Below are 20,507 nucleotides of genomic sequence, written 5' to 3'. Positions count from 1 at the left end.
CACAGCTATCAATTATAGTCTGGAGCGCCACGCACTGAGGGTCCGATGGGGTATTCATATGGATATTAAAGTCCCCCATTATGATTATATTGTCTGCGTGCGTCACTAGATCAGCAACGAACTCTGAGAATTCATTAATAAAGTCCGAGTAGGGCCCTGGGGGGCGGTAGATAACAGCCATATCGAGAGGCAGCGGTGCGACAGACCTCATAGTAAGCACCTCAAACGATTTGTATTTATTATTTAGGTTAGGGGTAAGGTTAAAGTTTTCATTGTATATTAGTGCGACCCCCCCACCCCTTTTAAGGGGACGGGCAATATGCGCATTCGTATAGTTAGGAGGAGATGCCTCATTTAGGGCAAAAAATTTGTCTGGTTTGAGCCAGGTTTCGCTAAGACCAATGACGTTAAGATTGTTGTCTCTAATGACCTCATTAACTAATAACGTTTTGGGAGACAATGATCTTATGTTTAAAAAGCCCATATTATAAGTATTGGGCTGTTTTGACGAGTTTTTGTTTAAATTATCCGTAGTAGAAATATTAATAATGTTGCGTTTATTATACGTAGTGCACTTTAAATAGTTTCGACCATATCTAGGAATTGATACGACGGGAATTTTCAGATTGTTTGCTTGATGCTGCGATCGACTGAACGCATCATGATTTGCCACCTCAGTAGAATGCATATCTACCCAGGACACATTCACAACAGAAAACACATTATGTGAGTTGTGTGTTATTCTAAGAAAATTGCTATGCGTACAGGAATTATCCAGCCTGGTGCTGGCTAGTTCTAGCTTAACTGACTCCTCACCCGGACTAGCAGGCTCTGTAATTGCCTGTATAAACACTATGGACGGCTAGAACTCGGAACAGAACTCCTACTTCCAGTTGAAAGCTCAGTCTAAACAGAAGGGCAATGCATCACCTGCATTGAGCGAACTTGTCCGAAAGATGGCGCCATAGCACAAACAATATCACACCTATTCAGTGTCTTTGCTTGTTTTTTTTAAATAAAACTATTTGCTTTATGGCCATCTGCAAAGAAAAATCCACAAATTAGCTTCAACGTTTTATGAGCCGCAGAGCTCAAAGCATAGGAAAAAAGTAACGGCTTATAGTCCGGAATTTACAGTAAGTCTTGTCAAAAACATTGGCATTAATAGCCAGATGTACATTGTTACACATGAACCAAACATTTGTTCTGTTGTGTCTGTGTACTGTTGTATACTTTTGAAATTTGGTAACTAACAGTCTCTCTCCAATTATTAGCGCCCCACCCTCTTTGTGGTGTTGGGAAATAAACACCATTTATGATGGTTTGAATTTGTTGTAATGAAGCACCATGACTTCTGTCTATTGCCCTCTACTGATGCACACACTGACTGATGCAGGCATGGAAGGCAAGCGACTAATCAAAAGACAGCCTTGAGTCACGTCGACAAAGCTCCTCTTCTGAAGGCCGACCCTCTAAAACTGCCTGCAGCTGAGCTTGGCCATGCCTAGGTGCTCCGCAGGGAGGTGTAATGGATCCTCCGCGGATGCACTCTCATTGACCGTTTGAAGCCCATCCAAAAGTCTGCTGACTTCGACACAAAGAGGAGCTTCTAGTTGGCCTGTTTGCTGCAAGGCCGTGTCTTTAATCAGCGGGTGCAATGCCAGCAGAGCAGGGATTTATCATGGTGGCTCTTTTGCAGAGCTTGGCACCGTGCTCGTGCTTACAAGCAACAGGACATCTCAGACGTAGTCTGCATAGTGAAGCGGATCATTTATTTACTTTATGGCCGCCTGACGGGGAGTGTTAGTCGCTGTAAACTACCCCGCCTTGTCTCATGCATATACTTTGTGTACATTTGGGTTTATATACTGCAGTTGTGTAATAGAGTACACCATACCCCCTTTATTGAAGAGGGATGATATACTGTAAATGAGAACAACACATTTTACCTTTGCCAAACAGTTTTTATTGAAGTTTATTGGCGGAGTGGAAAGATGATGCAAAGGCTGTGCAACACACTTAACCTTTTTAAAAAACATTTCTCCATCAAAGTGTAATTATTTATTACACTGTGTACAGCTGTAGAGCGGCACCAAACTTTAATCGATTAATATATCGATGATTTTTACAATTAACCGGTTTAATTTATTTCTGTATCTATAGTTGGTGTAGTAGTGCAACACATTTTATGAAGGAATTCCCTAACAAATAAACCTACAAATAAAGATGGGTACCGAATCCGGTACTTGTTTGCCACAACCGAATCACGTAAATCCAACAGTGCCATGTTTGGTACCGGCTTTTCACACTTTGGCATTTGGCGATCACTCCAGCAGCACTGAGAGCGAACTCAGCCAAACTACCTCTAGGCAATATTGCAATTTTTAATGCCAACAAAGGAATTGATGCATTTAATTTTGCTTTTATTTTCTGTCATTTCACTTTGTTGTCTGTGAAGCACTTTGAGTCTGCCTTGTGTATGAAAAGTGCTATACAAATAAAGTTGCCTTGCCTTGCCCTGATGCAGAAAATGCTCCAACATAAGACAAGTAAGGCTTCACTTTTCCACAAATCCGTTAACTTGACACTAATATACATTGGCTTTGCTATTGACATGCTACTGATTATTATTAGTGATTTAAATGGCTATTTCAACACCTCCAAATTTATCAGTGAAAACTACATCTAAGATGCACATAACAACCAAACATTTGCCGCGTAATAAGTACAATCCTTACAGTGCCACTACATTGTAGGACATGACGGCAGAAATGACCAACACACCATAAACTATACACTACTGCCATCTAATTTCTTGGACTTACTTGGGTCACACTTGCAAATGATACTCAGAATTGTGATAATAAATAATCAACTCATTTATGAATGGTGCAAAAATTTGATTTTACTATCAAAAACTATTATTTAATAACACATACAAAAGTACAGACAATTGGTACCATCGATTCGCAGGTACTGTGAACTGTACCCATCCCTACCTACAAATGTACCGTATTTTTCGGACTATAAGTCGCAGTTTTTTTCATAGTTTGGCCGGGGGTGCAACTTATACTCAGGAGCGACTTAAGTGTGAAATTATTAACACATTACCGTAAAATATCAAATAATATTATTTAGCTCATTCACGTAAGAGACTAGACTTATAGGATTTCATGGGATTTAGTGATTAGGAGTGACAGATTGTTTGGTAAACGTATAGCATGTTCTATATGTTATAGTTATTTGAATGACTCTTACCATAATATGTTACGTTAACATACGAGGCACATTCTCAGTTGGTTATTTATGCCTCATATAACGTACACTTATTCAGCCTGTGGTTCACTATTCTTTATTTATTTTAAATTGCCTTTCAAATGTCCATTCTTGGTGTTGCGTTTTATCAAATAAATTTCCCCAAAAAATGCGACTTATACAGTATATGTTTTTTTCCTTCTTTATTATGCATTTTCGGCAGGTGCGACTTATACTCCGAAAAATACGGTACTTGGGTCTTGATACTTTAAATGCTCATTGTTTTGTCGGATTTAAAAAAAAAAAAAAATCTAAATCATTTACAGAGCCATTGTCTATGACCTTTCCCTCCAAAGGCTCGTTTTCTACTGTGGCCTGTATGGGATCAGGGTTTTATGCTTTCAATTCCGATACCAACCATGCATAAGTGAGCTGAGCCAATAAAATGTATACATTACCACGGCTCGAAATTAACCGCGGCATTTGCCGTGACCGCCCTTGTCATTTGCTGTAATGCCCTAAAAATTGACCAACATTTACGGCAACAACATGCCTTGACCGCCCTTGACTTTTTACTTTTCAATGAAGTAGGGATGTAACGACAAACGGTATAATGATAGACAGCGGTAAAATTCCAGACGGTTAGTATCACCGTTTAAATTTGTATTAACCGAAAAGCTGTCATTTAGTAATGCATTTCAGGCAACTGCTTACTTCCTGAATACTGAAGCGCCGCTGAGTATGTGCATTCGCACTTGAGCCGTTCGGCTCGGGAAACACGGCGGCGACTCCATGGACTTTGTTTTGAAAATGTTCCCTCAGAGTTAACGGAGCCGATCGCTTCATTTCAATCGCTTCTACTTCTGTGGAGTCTCGGTGTGCGATTAAGAGCGCTAGGAGGAGAACAATATTTGATGTTGCAGTTTCATTTTGAACGTGCAGCTAGCGTCCTTTTGCAGCTGCTGGGACTGAGAGTTAAGCATGCAGCAGGCGATGTGTCGGGGACGTTGTTACAACTTGTTTATAAAGTCTGTAGTTTGTTGACTGGGATGCTCATTTGTCCTTTAATTTAACTGCAAACTTTGTCAGTTTTCCAATAACATCAATACTAGCTCAAATGTTTTGTCATCTCATCGAGTTGAACACTGGTTGAGTTGTCAGTGAGGCACAAAGATTGTGTGTTAGATGTGAGAAGTATCACTCTTCTTTATTTTTGTTGGACAAACTGTTGCACTGAAGTACATGGTTGTTGTTGAAGAACAAAGCTTGTTTATTTGACTTTATCTTCATTAGTCAAACTGCTTTGTGTTTTATATTGATATCAAAAAGTAAACACCATATTTTTTTTTTACATTACTTGTTTTTTTTCATTCCACAAAGTAATTGTTTTAAAAACCATTAATGTGAACATAGCATGTTGTTAATGTTATATGGTGTATAATTCCTATATGACATATTTCTACTCAAAATTTCAATGGATCTGTCCTGATACAGCAAGTACATGTACACACATCAGTACATGTAAATGTATATAACCTAAAAAATACCTCTCTATGAAAATGTAAAACTAGAGATAAAGTAAAGTTAAAGTACCAATGATTGTCACACGCACACTAGGTGTGGCGAAATTTGTCCTCTGCATTTGACCCATCCCCTTGATCACCCCCTGGGAGGTGAGGGGAGCAGTGGGCAGCAGCGGTGCTGCGCCCGGGAATCATTTTTGGTGATTTAACCCCCAATTCCAACCATTGATGCTGAGTGCCAAGCAGGGAGGTAATGGGTCCCATTTTTATAGTCTTTGGTATGACTCGGCCGGGGTTTGAACCCACAACCTACCGATCGCATGGCGGACACTCTAACCACTAGGCCACTGAGTAATTAAAATAAAAAAAAAAATGTCTAACACGCTGATGAACAAAAACACAACTACTTGCTTTTAAATATATAGATCCAGAATGTAGAGCATTTTCATTAGATATAACAAATTGCACTCTAACACTGCTTTACCAAACATAGTGAATAGTCATGATTAATAATTGTGATTTCAATATTGATAAAAAATAATCTTAATCATTATTTTGTCCATAATCGTGCAGTCCTATGCATAAGACTTGACCTCATATATTAACACTATTTTTATCTATATGGACAAAACGTGCAGTTACGTCTTATATCTATAAGATGCCATCTTGCGAATTTTTCACATTTATTTATAGTATTATTTTGTTTCTGCCATATTACTTTGTTTTTAATGCTTGTGTTGCTTTCATATGCACATTCAGCTTTCTACTTGAGGTACATATATACATTTTGAATGTGTGTGTTTATATAAAAAAAAAAAATAAAAAAAAAAAGGTTTTTGAAAATTTTGACGCGCTTTAGAGCCCCTGCCTCGAAAGAAAATAATGTTTGCCTTGGTGCCTTTCCAACTTGCCTTGGTGCCCTAAAATATGAGCCCTCCTTTAAGGCAACACTTGCCTTGACCTTAAAAAGTTAAAATTTGAGGCCTGCATTACGGTAAAAAAAAAATACATTTATCATTTATATATATATATGTATATATATATATATATATATATATATATATATATATATATATATATATATATAACATGAGTGCTATTGACTATATGATCTGGAAAAGAAACAATAACATCACCTTGGTTTTTGAAAAGTGAACTACTGTAGTAGTGTGTCGTACTACAAATGTGGATATTGATCCAATAATATGTAGTTACAGGGGCGGTATTGGCTAATACAATACTTCAAAATATTCAAGTTGACTGAATGATTTTGCTTTTTAAATTTTAATCCCCATTGTAATCAGGAGAAAATCACAGGAAGGCAGTGTAACAATGTCAACTAAATATTTCCGCTATTTCTTAGAATTGTTTGTGCACAATAATTAGTGGATGCAGCTCTATACATTGTTGTGATCTACACTGTACTGAGTGACATTTTGGTCCTATTTGGTGCCGCTCATTTTGGTGGACAGTTTGTCATCTTTTATGAACATTGATAACTATTTAAAGATGCTTTTAGTAGACTTAATAAATCAGCACTTAAATTAAGCTTGTTTTTGGCAAGCGATATCCCCTCCTTTTACTGATCGGTCTCCAAGCCAACCTCCCTGTGCTGCTCCTTTTTTTTTCACCCTCTCCATCCTTCCCAGTAGAATGGCAGCATTGTGGCGGCCATCTTGCATAAAGGCTGCTAGGCTTCTCCATCTGTGCACCGTCTGGTCACCCCCCACCCCACCCCCACCCCCCTTAAGGACGCAAGAGCTCCTTCTCCGACGCCTGATCTACACAGAGAGCGAATCTTTCACCACACACACTCCCCCGAGGGATCCCCGACTCGTTTATCTGCTGAAGAAGCCTGCGGGATTGTTCAGACGCTTGCTGAAGATGATTTTGCACCATGTGGTTCAAAACCACAGCTTCACACAATGTAATAAAAGAAGAGAGCCAAACTAAATTCTACATTTTAGACTACACACTTCTAATAAACTATCAAGGAACCTTTGAGACTGGTTTATAACTTGCGAAAAATACTATAATAAGGGACCTTTAAGGGTGACTCATCACAAATGTGATTTGGAAGTGCATTTAGTAGACCCTAATGCAGACCTGGGCATATTAAGGCCCGGGGGGCCGTTAAGCTTTTTAATCGGGCCCGCCGGACATTCCCAAATAATTTTTTTAGATCTTTAAAGGGGAACATTATCACCAGACCTATGTAAGCGTCAATATATACCTTGATGTTGCAGAAAAAAGACCATATTTTTTTTTAACCGATTTCTGAATGGGTGAATTTTGGCGAATTAAACTCCTTTCTATTATTCACTCTCGGAGCGATGACGTCACAACGGGAAGCAATCTGCCATTTTCTCAAACACTGAGTCAAATCAGCTCTGTTATTTTCCGTTTTTTTGACTGTTTTCCGTACCTTGGAGACATCATGCCTCGTCGGTGTGTTGTCGGAGGGTGTAACAACACCAACAGGGACGGATTCAAGTTGCACCAGTGGCCCAAAGATGCCAAAGTGGCAAGAAATTGGACGTTTGTTCCGCACACTTTACCGACGAAAGCTATGCTACGACAGAGATGGCAAGAATGTGTGGATATCCTGCGACACTCAAAGCAGATGCATTTCCAACTGGACTGATCAGCTTTCAGGAAAAGAGAGCGGATGAGGGTATGTCTACAGAATATATAAATTGATGAAAACTGGGCTGTCTGCACTCTCAAAGTGCATGTTGTTGCCAAATGTATTTCATAGGCTGTAAACCTAGTTCATAGTTGTTAGTTTCCTTTAATGCCAAACAAACACATACCCATCGTTGGTTAGAAGGCGATTGCCGAATTCGTCCTCGCTTTCTCCCGTGTCGCTGGCTGTCGTGTCGTTTTCGTCGGTTTCGCTTGCATACGGTTCAAACCGATATGGCTCAATAGCTTCAGTTTCTTCTTCAATTTTGTTTTCGCTACCTGCCTCCACACTACAACCATCCGTTTCAATACATGCGTAATCTGTTGAATCGCTTAAGCCGCTGAAATCCGAGTCTGAATCCGAGCTAATGTCGCTATACCTTGCTGTTCTATCCGCCATGTTTGTTTGTATTGGCATCACTATGTGACGTCACAGGAAAATGGACGGGTGTATATAACGATGGTTAAAATCAGGCACTTTGAAGCTTTTTTTAGGGATATTGCGTGATGGGTAAAATTTTGAAAAAAAACTTCGAAAAATAAAATAAGCCACTGGGAACTGATTTTTAATGGTTTTAACCCTTCTGAAATTGTGATAATGTTCCCCTTTAAGATGGAAAGTGTAGCTGCCATTATTGATGTGCAGGGATGTTTTCAAATTACCCTAAGTCTTGAACTATACAAAGTAGTTCAATGGTTGGAGTCTGCGCTTTTGCATGATATACTAGTTACTATGGTCATCTAATTAGTTGCAGCTCAGATGAAGCACCAAGCAGTGTGGGTGGGGTGTGTTTCCACAGTGTTTCCAGAGCGGTCAGCCTGAAATGCGGGTGGGTGTCATGGACGCGGAAGGAGATTTTTACAACAAAGTTCTAAAGCTTAGGTGGGGTTTTTTTTGTACCCTTCGCGTTCATATTTGGCTGATTGTTGCGTTTCGTTTGATTGTAAAATATGTCGATCGAGAGGGGGTTTGACGTTCATACGTTGTCAATATTCTGTGTAGGGTTGTACAGTATACCGGTGTTAGTATAGTACTGCGATACTAATGAATAATTTTCGGTACGATACCGTCTGAAACGTACCAGTCCCACGCCCGCGTTGACATTGCTGGTTTACAAGCAGAGGAGCATTTTCGGCGGCGCACAATCACAGGGTACTTACTTATAAGCAGACAGTGTGTAGACAAAAAAGGGAGAACGGAGGGATTTTGGCTTAATAACTAAAAATAAAGGTGAAGTTATAACACTGAAACACCCTCAGGAAGAGGTGCTTTAAGACATGGCTAGCTAGCTAGCGGCTAACGTCCATCCGCCGTCTGCAGTGTTTTAGCGACTTCTAAATCACTAATCCTTGCCTCCATGGCGACGGATAAAGTGAGTTTCTTACAAGTATCATCCCTGCAGGACGAGGAATAGCTAAACATGCTTCACTACACACCGTAGCTCAATGGCATCAAAATGAAAACAAATGCCATGGGTGGATCTACACCTGACATCCACTGTAATGATATCAACTACAGGCACATATCTAGTCGATACTATGATTACGTCGATATTTTTTGGCATCACATCATCTTTTGTTTTTTTTAATGTATATTATGTTTATAAAGTCAGGAAATATGTCCCTGGACACATGAGGACTTTGAATATGACCAATGTATGATCCTGTAACTACTTTGTATCGGATTGATACCCAAATTTGTGGTATCATCCAAAACTAATGTAAAGCATCAAACAGAAGAATAAGTGATTATTACATTTTAACGCAAGTGTAGATAGAACATGTTAAAAGAGAAAGTAAGCAGATATTAACAGTAGAACAAGTAGATTAATAATTAATTTTCTACCACTTGTCCTTAATAATGATAAATTACACAATTAGGGCTGCAACAACTAATCGATTATAAAAATAGTTGCCGATTAATTTAGTCATCGATTCGTTGGATCTATGATATGCGCATGCGCAGAGGCTCCTTTTTTAATTTATTAATTAATTTTTTATTTTTTTTAATTTTTTTTATAAACCTTTATTTATAAACTGCAACATTTACAAACAGCTGAGAAACAATAATCAAAATAAGTATGGTGCCAGTATGCTGGGGGTTTTTTTTCAATAAAATACTGGAAAGGATAGAAATGTAGTATGTCTCTTTTATCCGATTATTAATCGATTAATCGAAGTAATAATCAACAGATTAATTGATTATCAAATTAGTTGTTAGTTGCAGCCCTAGACACAATATGTTACTGCATACGTCAGCAGACTAATTAGGAGTCTTTGTTTGTTTACTTACTACTAAAAGACAAGTTGTCTAGTATGTTCACTATTTTATTTAAGGACTTAACTGCAATAAGAAACATATGTTTAATGTTCTCTAAGATTTTTTGTTAAAATAAAGCCAATAATGCAAATTTTTTGTGGTCCCCTTTATTTAGAAAAATACCGAAATAATTTTAGTACCGGTACCAAAATATTGGCACTCATTCAGTGTTTTATCGTTCATAGTTAATATTGTAGATCCCACATTCTTTATTTTCATGTACATTCTGGATATCTCATTTAGTTAAAAAAAAAAAATCCATTCCGTTTTTAAGGCAGTCTGTCATAAAGTTGTTAGCATGTAATCAGATATTATTGTGAGGTTTTGTATTAGTGTTCCTAAAATTCAGATATACCAGCCCCAAGACACAATTTTTGCTCAAAATTTGGCCCCCCGAGTCAAAATAATTGCCCAGGCCTGCCCTAATGTGACTACACAGTTTTTAATGCTAATGAACTGTTTGTCTTCGACAGTGTGTGTGGCTCCAGTATGCTTTTCATGTGCATACACTGTAACTCTGCACACAGCTACGCTAGGTAATAGGCCCGGGCCGATATCCAATAAGTCAATTAATCAAACTATAGATGAAAATGAAGTGAGTGGTTTTTCCAGCATCGATAACCGCCATGTACATGCATGTTAACGGGCTCCGTGAGGAACAAACGGTAGAAAATGGATGGATGGATGGATGGATATCGATAATTATTAATGTTTTATGACCAGTCAAAAAAAAAAAAGTCCAGGAGAAAAATGTATGAAATGTAAACATTTGTATTTAAAATGTAACCTTGTGCTGATTATATTCCCCTCAGCTCTTAAGGCAGAAAGGAAAGAAAATGTCAACACAAGCATGGAAAACTCTAAAATCGCATTGAACACTTAATTACCTCTTAAAATAAAGGTGCGAAATAAAGAATATGTAAGAAATACTGAAAGTGCACCAAAACAGTGTGAAAATGTAAACCTGGAGAAACCTGAGAAGAACTGTTTTCTGCAGGTTTAGTGCCAGGAAGTTGCAGCTGTGCTCGAAAGGGTGTGTGCACTAAGGTGGTGAGGTCTTGGTGGGGACAACCAACTTCATAATTTACAGACCACATTGGTCTGACTGAGGCCTGTTTAAAAAAAAAAAATAAAAATCCAAAAAACTGCCATTCTGTCAAGGTGACTTTTCCTCTTTAATCCACAATTCCTTCGCTCTCTGCAACACTAGTTTTTCCTCTCTCTTCTCACTCCAAGCAAAGGATCAACCACGAGACAAGATGTCGCAACCAAACTTGGTAGTTGATACTGTTGCCTGATTGGCTGTTAGCGTGTCACTCCCACTGATCAGTAAACACTTTCTGCGTTGCTTGGGTACCAGAGAGCGAGTGCCTTTGTTCATGCAACCAGCCTTGCTTGGCAACTTGCGGTTTGTTTTCCATAAACAAGATTTTTAATTGATATCAGTTACGTGTCTATTGTGAGATATATTGATATTGTTTTCTCTCCCTACTGTAATATATGTTTACAAAGAAAAAAGTTGACAAAAAATCAAATCCTGTGTAGCGTAAAACCAGGTCATGGATAAAAAAAAATAAAGAACTGAATCATTTCCATAGTACAATGGTATACAAATGTGGCTTCCTGGTTTTAAACACACTAAGAGTATGTATTGTACGTTTGAACGTAAACATGCTGCTACTTTCATGGATGCATGTGAAAAAGTGCAATATATTTATCTGTACAGTAATCTATTTATTTATTTATATATATTTATTTATTTTATATATATATATATATATATATATATATATACATATATTTATTTATTTATTTATATATGCACCTTATTGCTTTTTTATCCTGCACTACCATGAGCTTATGTAACGAAATTTCGTTCTTATCTGTGCTGTAAAGTTCAAATTTGAATGACAATAAAAAGGAAGTCTAAGTCTAAGTTTCACTCTGCATTGATGAAAAGAGGCATCAAAATGGGCTTTAAAAAATGCTGACGCTGCTGAAACACTTCAATTATGCTACCTTTTTGGCAGTAAGTCCCTTTAGGGAAACTTTTTGGGGAATTTTGCCTATCGTTCACAATCATTATGAAATACATGACGGATGGATTTTTTTTTAAATGCAATCTAAATATTAAACAGCATAACCAATGGAAGCTCCACTATTCCGCCCATAAAATCTGATAAATAACCTTTCAAAAGAGCCAACAATACTTCATTTACATGTTGTGACATATATTAACCAAGTATTAGTGATATTGTTATTATAAGTGCTAACACAGACAATCTATTCAGTACCATGTGTTTACATCATCAAATGGTCTGCTGCTTCCTCGCTTCCTTGAACATTTATTGTCGATCATAAATCATGCATCTGGGGACGGCGTGGCGAAGTTGGGAGAGTGGCCGTGCCAGCAATCCGAGGGTCACTGGTTCAATCCCCACCTTCTACCATCCTAGTCGCGTCCGTTGTGTTCTTGAGCAAGACACTTCACCCTTGCTCCTGATGGGTCCTGGTTAGCGCCGTGCATGGCAGCTCCCGCCATCAGTGTGTGAATGTGTGTGTGTGTGAATGGGTGAATGTGGAAATAGTGTCAAAGTGCTTTGAGTTCCTTAGAAAGGTAGAAAAGCGCTATACAAGTACAACCCATTTACCATTTACCATCTCACCTGGATAGTATATGGCTGAGGATGTAATCCGACAAGTTGGTACACTTTGACAGCCATTTAGGACCCAGGACTGGCGTGAACGACACGAAAAGACGCTCAGTCCGCTGTAGACGGGGCTTGTTGTAATAATATACAAAATATGAATGATAGTGAATTGAGAAGTCATGACTTCGGCCGAGTCTTTAGCCTTCTGATAATGTGGCCCTCAAAACAATTTAGTTGAATAGCCCTGATTGAAGAAGAACAGTCTTGATGTTCTTTTAGTCATTGTTATTTTGTCCATCCTTGAAAAGATCCATTAAGGAGCTATTCCAGTAAACCTGTTGTTTTGCCAGAATTGTTGCTGTGCCTCCGCTAACAAGCCAACCCTGCCTTGGTAGCGCTGCGTGACGCAGGGCTTTGTGCGTGCGTGTTTCAATTTGATTACCGTTAATAAACACACGGAAGATTTTCAGAAGGAGTAAACAGAACACTTCCTCATTTGTGCGGATTCATGCTGAAGAGACCCGGAGCATCTCCCTGTCGAATCCAATGGAGAGATATTTTTGTTTGCCTTTGCCTGAAAGTAGTTACTCAAAGGTCAACAGCCATGCAAGTATACTAGTAGTGCCATGTTCTACGAGGTGTTCTTTTCGATTTATTCTTTAGACAACAAAGCCGACTGTAGCACAGCCTACTGTCACAATGTGTTCTGTTTCAATTTGAAACGGTCTTTTGTTTCTGCCAGCAACCTTCAGGCCTTTCCTTGCCTTTTGTGGTCCAAAGACAAGTTCATTTAAGGAAAGCAGCTAGCTGCTGAGTGGTGTTAGCGCTGATTATGAAAACAGCGCTAATCCAGTTACTTTCACGCATTCGTAGCTCACCCTCGTATCCACGCTAACTCGGGTGGTCTTTCCTGGCTACCATCAGCCGGACCATGTTCTAAGTGCTAGAGCAGTGGTTCTTAACCTTGTTGGAGGAACCGAACCCCACCAGTTTCATATGCGCATTCACCGAACCCTTCTTTAGTAAAAAATAAAATGTTTTTTTTTTTTTCAAATTCAAGACAAAGATATATGTTTTTGGTAACACTTTAGTATGGGGAACATATTCTAAGTAACAAAGACTTAATTTAGAGTTATTTGGTTAGGGTTAGAGGGTTAGGGTTATAATAAGGCCATGCCGAATAAGGCATTAATAAGTACTTAATAATGACTAGTTAAGAGCCAATATGTTACTAATTTGCATGTTATCAAGCAACTAATTAATGGTGAATATGTTCCCCATACTAAAGTGTTAACATGTTTTTTTACTGGTGCACAAAATGAAGCGTGCATGAACATCACCTTGTTCAAAGAACAAAACCAACACAGTGCATAAACTCACAACAAATTACACACCTGCAAATCAGTCTGACTTCTGCTGTTGCCGTATCCGTAATACGCCGATAAGGAGAAGTTTTTATTTACACGATGAGTCGGGTATGTTTTGACCTCCTACGAACCCCTGAGCCGGACTCACCGAACCCCTAGGGTTCCATCGAACCCAGGTTAAGAACCACTGTGCTAGAGACTAATAAGCCCCTCCTCGCCCCCAATCTCGCATTACTGCGCAGCTCCTTCGTGAGTCTCCCGGGAATACAAGAATGTACCAACCGTTATTTTAAATACCATATTTTGGCTTGATTTGTTGTTTATTTAGCCTTTATTTAACCAAGTAAAATCCCATTGAGATCAAAGATCTCTTTTCCAAGGGAGACCTGGCCAAGAGGGCAGCAGCAAGGTTGCATTAAAAACCGTAAACAACACATAAAACATTACATTTACAACAATAAAACTTACTCACTTAACACATGTGCATACAGTTTTTAACGTCCTTATTTTATAATAATTCGAAATCCAATGTTTTCCTTTTTCTAGTATCGATAAAATCGATCATTTCCCATTTTAAAACGATATTGGATTGATGTCTATCTTCCGGAAGGCAAACTTGCCGCGCACAAATCGATATACCGTATTTTTCGGACTATAAGTCGCTCCGGAGTATATGTCGCACTGGCCGAAAATGCACAATAAAGAAGGAAAAAACATATATACGTCGCACTGGAGTATAAGTTGCATTTTTTGGGGAAATTTATTTGATAAAATCCAACACCAAAGGCAATTTAAAATAAATAAAAAATAGTGAACAGGCTGAATAAGTGTACGCAAAATGAGGCATAAATAACCAACTGGTATGTTAACGTAACATATTATGGTAAGAGTCATTCAAATAAGTATAACATATAGAACATGCTATACGTTTACCAAAAAATCTGTCACTCCCGATCGCTAAATCCGATGAAATCTTCCACCTCGGTGTCGCCTCTGGTATGCGCCCCGCGAGCGTCATTTCTTTCTGCTGCTCGATTGCTGTTCTCTGCAGCATATTTCACTACGTCCAGCTTGTAATCTGCACTATATGATTTCCTTTTCGGTGTCATTTTAGTTCAGTCCTTCTCAGTTTTTATAAGTTACGGCGATTGTTGATGAGATCCATTTTAATAGCTCCGGCAGTAGCGTATAGCATATAGCAGTTCTGCCATGACCCGCCCCCGCCGAATTCTTATTGGTTGGCGTGTGAGTGACGATTGCTGACATTTTCTTCGTCGCTCACACGAATGAAATAAATAATATTATTTGATATTTTACAATAATGTGTTAATAATTTCACACAAAAGTCGCTCCGGAGTATACGTCGCACCCACGGCCAAACTATGAAAAAAACGTCGACTTATAGTCCGAAAAATACGGTAATTGAAATTTCGGAATACAAATCGATCTATCGATATCTCGAGCAATCGTTACACCCTTAGCATAGAGCCTTTGATAGCAACATGCCTTGAGATCATGGTGCTTTTATAGGTCCGCAAAATATAAATCAATCAAAGTTTACTTATATAGCACTTAATCACAACGACATCCTCGGCTCAGATCCCACATCAGGGCAAGAAAAAACTCGACCCAATGGGAACAACGAGAAACCTTGGAAGGGACCGCAGATGTTGGGATCCCCACCTGGGTGACCGGTGCAATGGGTGCCGAGTGGATCCATTAGATCCAATATTGCAAAAAAAAAAAAATGTCAGCAAAACATACCATGCACTGTCTTGAATAAAGACGCTACAAGTGTCTGTCTACAGAACAACCAGGCATCGGTTTTAGTTGTCCTATTTTTTGCACATTTTGGGTCAAAGTCAATTAGGATTTGGAAAAGTAAGCCTGCTGCCTCGGCTCCAGAGATCAGCTGATATGAGCCACAATTTAGGGTTGCTCATTTTCCGAATAGTTGATGCAAAATAACCGCATCATTCCATTGACCTGACACGTTTCAGTGTTTTGTGTGGCTCATATGTTTCATTGTGTTGCTGACAGAGTTGCAACGATTCATTGATTATTTCGATTTCTATTTGGTTGCTTCGATGATTTCATTCATATTAATAAAACCCAGCCCGCACGGAGTGTCTTGAACTTAAAATAGTGTTGTTGTTTACGAGCGACTGCTTACAATAGAGCGCACACAAGAGTGTTGTTGTGGCCTGTGTGGCGGTGAACAGTACAAAATAGTGACGCAGAAAGGAGGCTCGAAAAACAGCGATGGCGGGGAAAGGACCCAAAGAAAACGTCAGAAGCTGTCAAAAATTTGGGATTATTTCAATCTTAAAAAGACAGAGTGCATATGGCAAAGTGTCAAACATAGTTGCCATTCCACAACAGGACCACATCAATGGTGTCACCAGTAAACACCTTGCGTATTTACAGAACAGACAAGCAGAAACAAGGTAAAAGTCTATTTTGGCAGCTAAGGTTATGGACAAGTCTGAGCTCAGAGCACGTTGATATGTGAACGTTTGTGCACTGTCCTCTTACAAGGGTCATAGTATTTTCTTTTTGCCTACATTTAAAACACTTTCTTGTGGTCTACATAACATGTAATGGTCAAAATGTTGCATAGATTATGTTTTACAGACCATCTTCAAGCCGATTTCACATTTTCAGAAATGATGTCGACCCAAATACATAAACATGTACCAATAGAGTAATAGGCCCCCTTTAATAACAGATGTGTTGATGTAATTCTCAGTGTTCTTATTAGTGCTTGCACTACATAATGCACTTCAAAGGCAGCTTTTTGGGTATTGGCCTTGTTTTAAGTTGTATTTCTTTTGTTTTGGTATTTGTAATATAAAAATGTAAAATGGCATATTTGAATGTCCTGTAATGCATTATCATACTTTACATAACCTATTCAGTGGCCTTGTGGTTAGAGTGTCCGCCCTGAGATCGATAGGTCGTGAGTTCAAACCCCGGCCAAATCATACCAAAGACTATAAAAAATAGGACCCATTACCTCCCTGCTTGGCACTCCGCATCAAGGGTTGGAATTGGGGGTTAAATCACCAAAAAGTATTCCCGGCCGTGGCCACCGCTGCTGCCCACTGCTCCCCTCATGTGAACAAGGGGATGGGTCAAATGCAGAAGACTAATTTCACCACACCTAGTGTGTGTGTGTGACAATCATTGGTACTTTAACTTGAACTTTATCTCAGAGTTTTGTGTTAATGGTGCTTAATTATTTATAAACTTGGTTTTTAGGTGGGTTTTTTTTTACTTCAACATTTTTTTAGATATCTGTTTACAGCTTATTAATGCTCTTGTGTTAAAAGTGCAACTTCACTAGTGATGAAGTGCATTTATAAGAGAGAAAAAAAGAGGGTTAACATTTTTTTAATTTCAACTACTTTCCCTAAAATATACATGACGCTATAAATTGATTAATTACTAAAATTATGGACAGCTGCAGTCCTAGTTACCAGTCAGTTTTTAGCGTGAACGTGCAATTCTGATCATAGGAGAGTTGTGGAGGTTTGTGTTGCAGACATGACAAACAGAAAATCGCTCTAGTGTGAGCGATGACAACGGCGGTAAGAAAGTGACGGATACAATTGTCAGTGTGGGCTGAGTGCTTGCCACGCCCTCTTGGGGCCCCTTTGGTCCCGGCGCGGCTGTCGGTAACACATCTAACATGCCAGGTCATCCGTGGAGACACCACCCCAGTGTGTCAACTGACACAGCAAGAAGGAAAGAGTTGGATAGGAAAGCTAAAAAAAACCATTTAATCCCTGCAGCTTTTAGACATCCTCTCAGTGGTGACTCGGTAGCGTGAAAACTCTTGACGAAAGTACTATAAACTCTTGTTGATGAAGACCGCAATAAGGGGAGAGGCACACGTTACTTTGCAGCCTTATGCTTTGATGGAGGGTGCGGGATTTGTAAAAGCACTCAAGCATCAATATATCACCATGTTCACAACATTGTTTTTATTCTGATTTCAACAAAACTCTCCTGCTGATGAAGCCTGTGCGTGACTTTATGTTGATGGGAAATATTGTGGTTTATAAAGTGAATGCAGTTCAATTATTTTGTTGACACCAATTCAAGGGTCAGAGCTTTGGGAGCCAATTTTAAAGGTGAACTGCACTTTTTCTTTAAAATTTTGCCTATGGTTAACAATACAGATGTCCGATATTGGCTTTTTTGCCGATATCCGATATTCCGATATTGTCCAACTCTTAATTACCGATTCCAATATCAACCGATACTGATATATTCAGTCGTGGAATTAACACATTAGTATGCCTAATTTTGTTGTGATGCCCCGCTGGATGCATTAAACAATGTAACAAGGTTTCCCAAAATAAATCAACTCAAGTTATGGAAAAAAATGCCAACATGGCACTGCCATATTTATTATTGAATTCATCCATCCATCCATCCACAAAGTGCATTATTTTTTTTAACATGCCTCAAAACAGCAGCTTGGAATTTGGGACTTGCTCTCCCTGAGAGAGCATGAGGTGGTTGGGTGGTGGGGCGGTTGAGTTGGGGGGTAGGGGGTAGCAGGGGGTGTATATTGTAGCGTCCCGGAAGAGTTAGTGCTGCAAGGGGTTCTGGGTATTTGTTCTGATGTGTTTATGTTGTGTTACGGTGCGGATGTTCTCCCGAAATGTGTTTGTCATTCTTGTTTGGTGTGGGTTCACAGTGTGGCGCATATTTGTAACAGTGTTAAAGTTGCTTATACGGCCACCCTCAGTGTGACCCGTATGGCTGTTGACCAAGTATGCATTGCACTCACTTGTGTGTGTGAAAAGCCGTAGATATTATGTGACTGGGCCGGCACACAAAGGAAGTGCCTTTTAAGGTTTATTGGCGCTCTGTACCTCTCCCTACACAGCGGCGTTTTAAAAAGTCATTCATTTTACTTTTTGAAACCGATATCGATAATTTTGAAACAGATACCGATAATTTCCGATATTAAATTTTAAAGCATTTATCGGCCGATAATATCGGCAGTCCGATATTATCGGACATCCCTAGTTAACAATCCTTATGAGAGACAAGACGGATGTATTTTGTAATGCATTTTAACTTGTAAATAAAAGTCTGGTTACAATGCAGCCAATGGGAGGTCCTAGATTCCATCCATAAAACCCAATATATAACCGCCCAAAAACCGATTCTTGACTTGAATGCTAACCAAGAACTAGCGATACTGTTATCATAAGCGTTACCACACACAAACTATTTGTAGCGACGCCGTGATCACAGAGAGCTAACTAGCTGGTGTGGGTGGTTATTTTGACTTAATCGGCTGGTGAGCTGCTTTCTTGCCTCGGAGCTTGTGAAAGTTACCGTATTTTCTGGACTATAAGGCGCACTTTAAATCTTTTTTCCCCCCTCAAAACTCGACAGTGCGCCTTATAACCCGGTGCGCCTAATGTACGGAATAATTCTAGTTTTGCTTACTGACCTCGAAGCTATTTTATTTGGTACATATTGAAATGATAAGTGTGACCAGTAGATGGCCGTCAAACATAAGAGATACGTGTAGACTGCAATATGACTCAAGTAAATAACACCAACATTGTATATGTTCCTTTGAAAATATAGAACATTACACACGGCGCTTAAAAATCTGTCAAAATGTTTTAGTATGACTTTGGTAAGCTATGAAGCCGCACCTCTTGATGGATTGTACTGTGCTTCAACATACAAGTATTATTATGGTGTGTGTATAAGGTAAGACATAACTGGCGTTTTGTTTCGCAATATTATGCAAAAGCAACTTTTCTTACCTTCTGGTACCTGCTTATCTGTATTTGGGATCTGCATAAGTCCTGAAAATGTGTGCGCGTCCGACGCCGTAGTCGATACGCTTCTTCTTTTTCTCTATCTTGTTATGGGACATTCATCCTCTGCTGTTACCATTTCTAATAAAAAGTAGTGTAAAGTTCTTACTTATATCTGTCAGTAAACTCGCCATGTTGTGAGCCACGGATGAGGAGATGCTGCTCCATCATTGATTTAAGTAAAGTCTGAATGTCAGAAACGGTTAGCTCCATCTTTTGACACTTCTGCAACCCCCGTCCTTGCACGCTACATCGCTACAACAAAGATGACGGAGAAATAACGCTGTCGAAGGTGAGCCACGTAAATAAGACCGCCCACAAAAGGGCACATCCTGAAGCGACTGTCAGAAAGCGGCTTGAAGATGATCTGTAAAACATAATTTATGCAACATTTTGACCAAATAACCACCATTACATGTTATGTAGACCACAAGGAAGTGCTTTACATTCAGAAAAAATATATATATAATATGACTCCTTTTAATGCACCCTATAATCCGGTGCGCCTTTATATGAAAAAAGATCAAAAATAGACATCAGCAGTGTGCCTTACAATGCATCATCGCAGATTGAAGGTATACTCCAACAAGTCAATAACATCAACAAAGCGCACCTTTTGGTGGACAAAATGAGACAAAGGAGTGGAAGATTTTACATGTAAACAAACTGTTGCGTCACAAGAACCGCCGAAATTAGTAGGACAAAACCATGTTGACCAAATACTCCTATCAAACATATTAAACAGTGGACTTTCTAACGATTGGGAAGGTTTGTGTCATGTTTGTCCTCAAACAAAAACTATACTAAAACATTTTTAACAATTTTTTTTTTAAATGCTCCAGGGAGCCACT

At 39.1% G+C, this 20,507-nt stretch overlaps 1 protein-coding gene across 1 annotated transcript in view; it reads left to right on the top strand.

Moving 5' to 3' along the window:
* Positions 1–20,507, top strand: part of LOC133608934 (tyrosine-protein kinase CSK) — a 125,795-nt gene that overhangs the window by 20,295 nt on the left and 84,993 nt on the right. The window lies entirely within an intron of this gene.

Source organism: Nerophis lumbriciformis, linkage group LG06, assembly GCF_033978685.3.
Source record: "Nerophis lumbriciformis linkage group LG06, RoL_Nlum_v2.1, whole genome shotgun sequence".
Taxonomy (NCBI): Eukaryota; Metazoa; Chordata; class Actinopteri; order Syngnathiformes; family Syngnathidae; genus Nerophis; species Nerophis lumbriciformis.
This window is presented reverse-complemented; position numbering and strand designations above follow the sequence as displayed.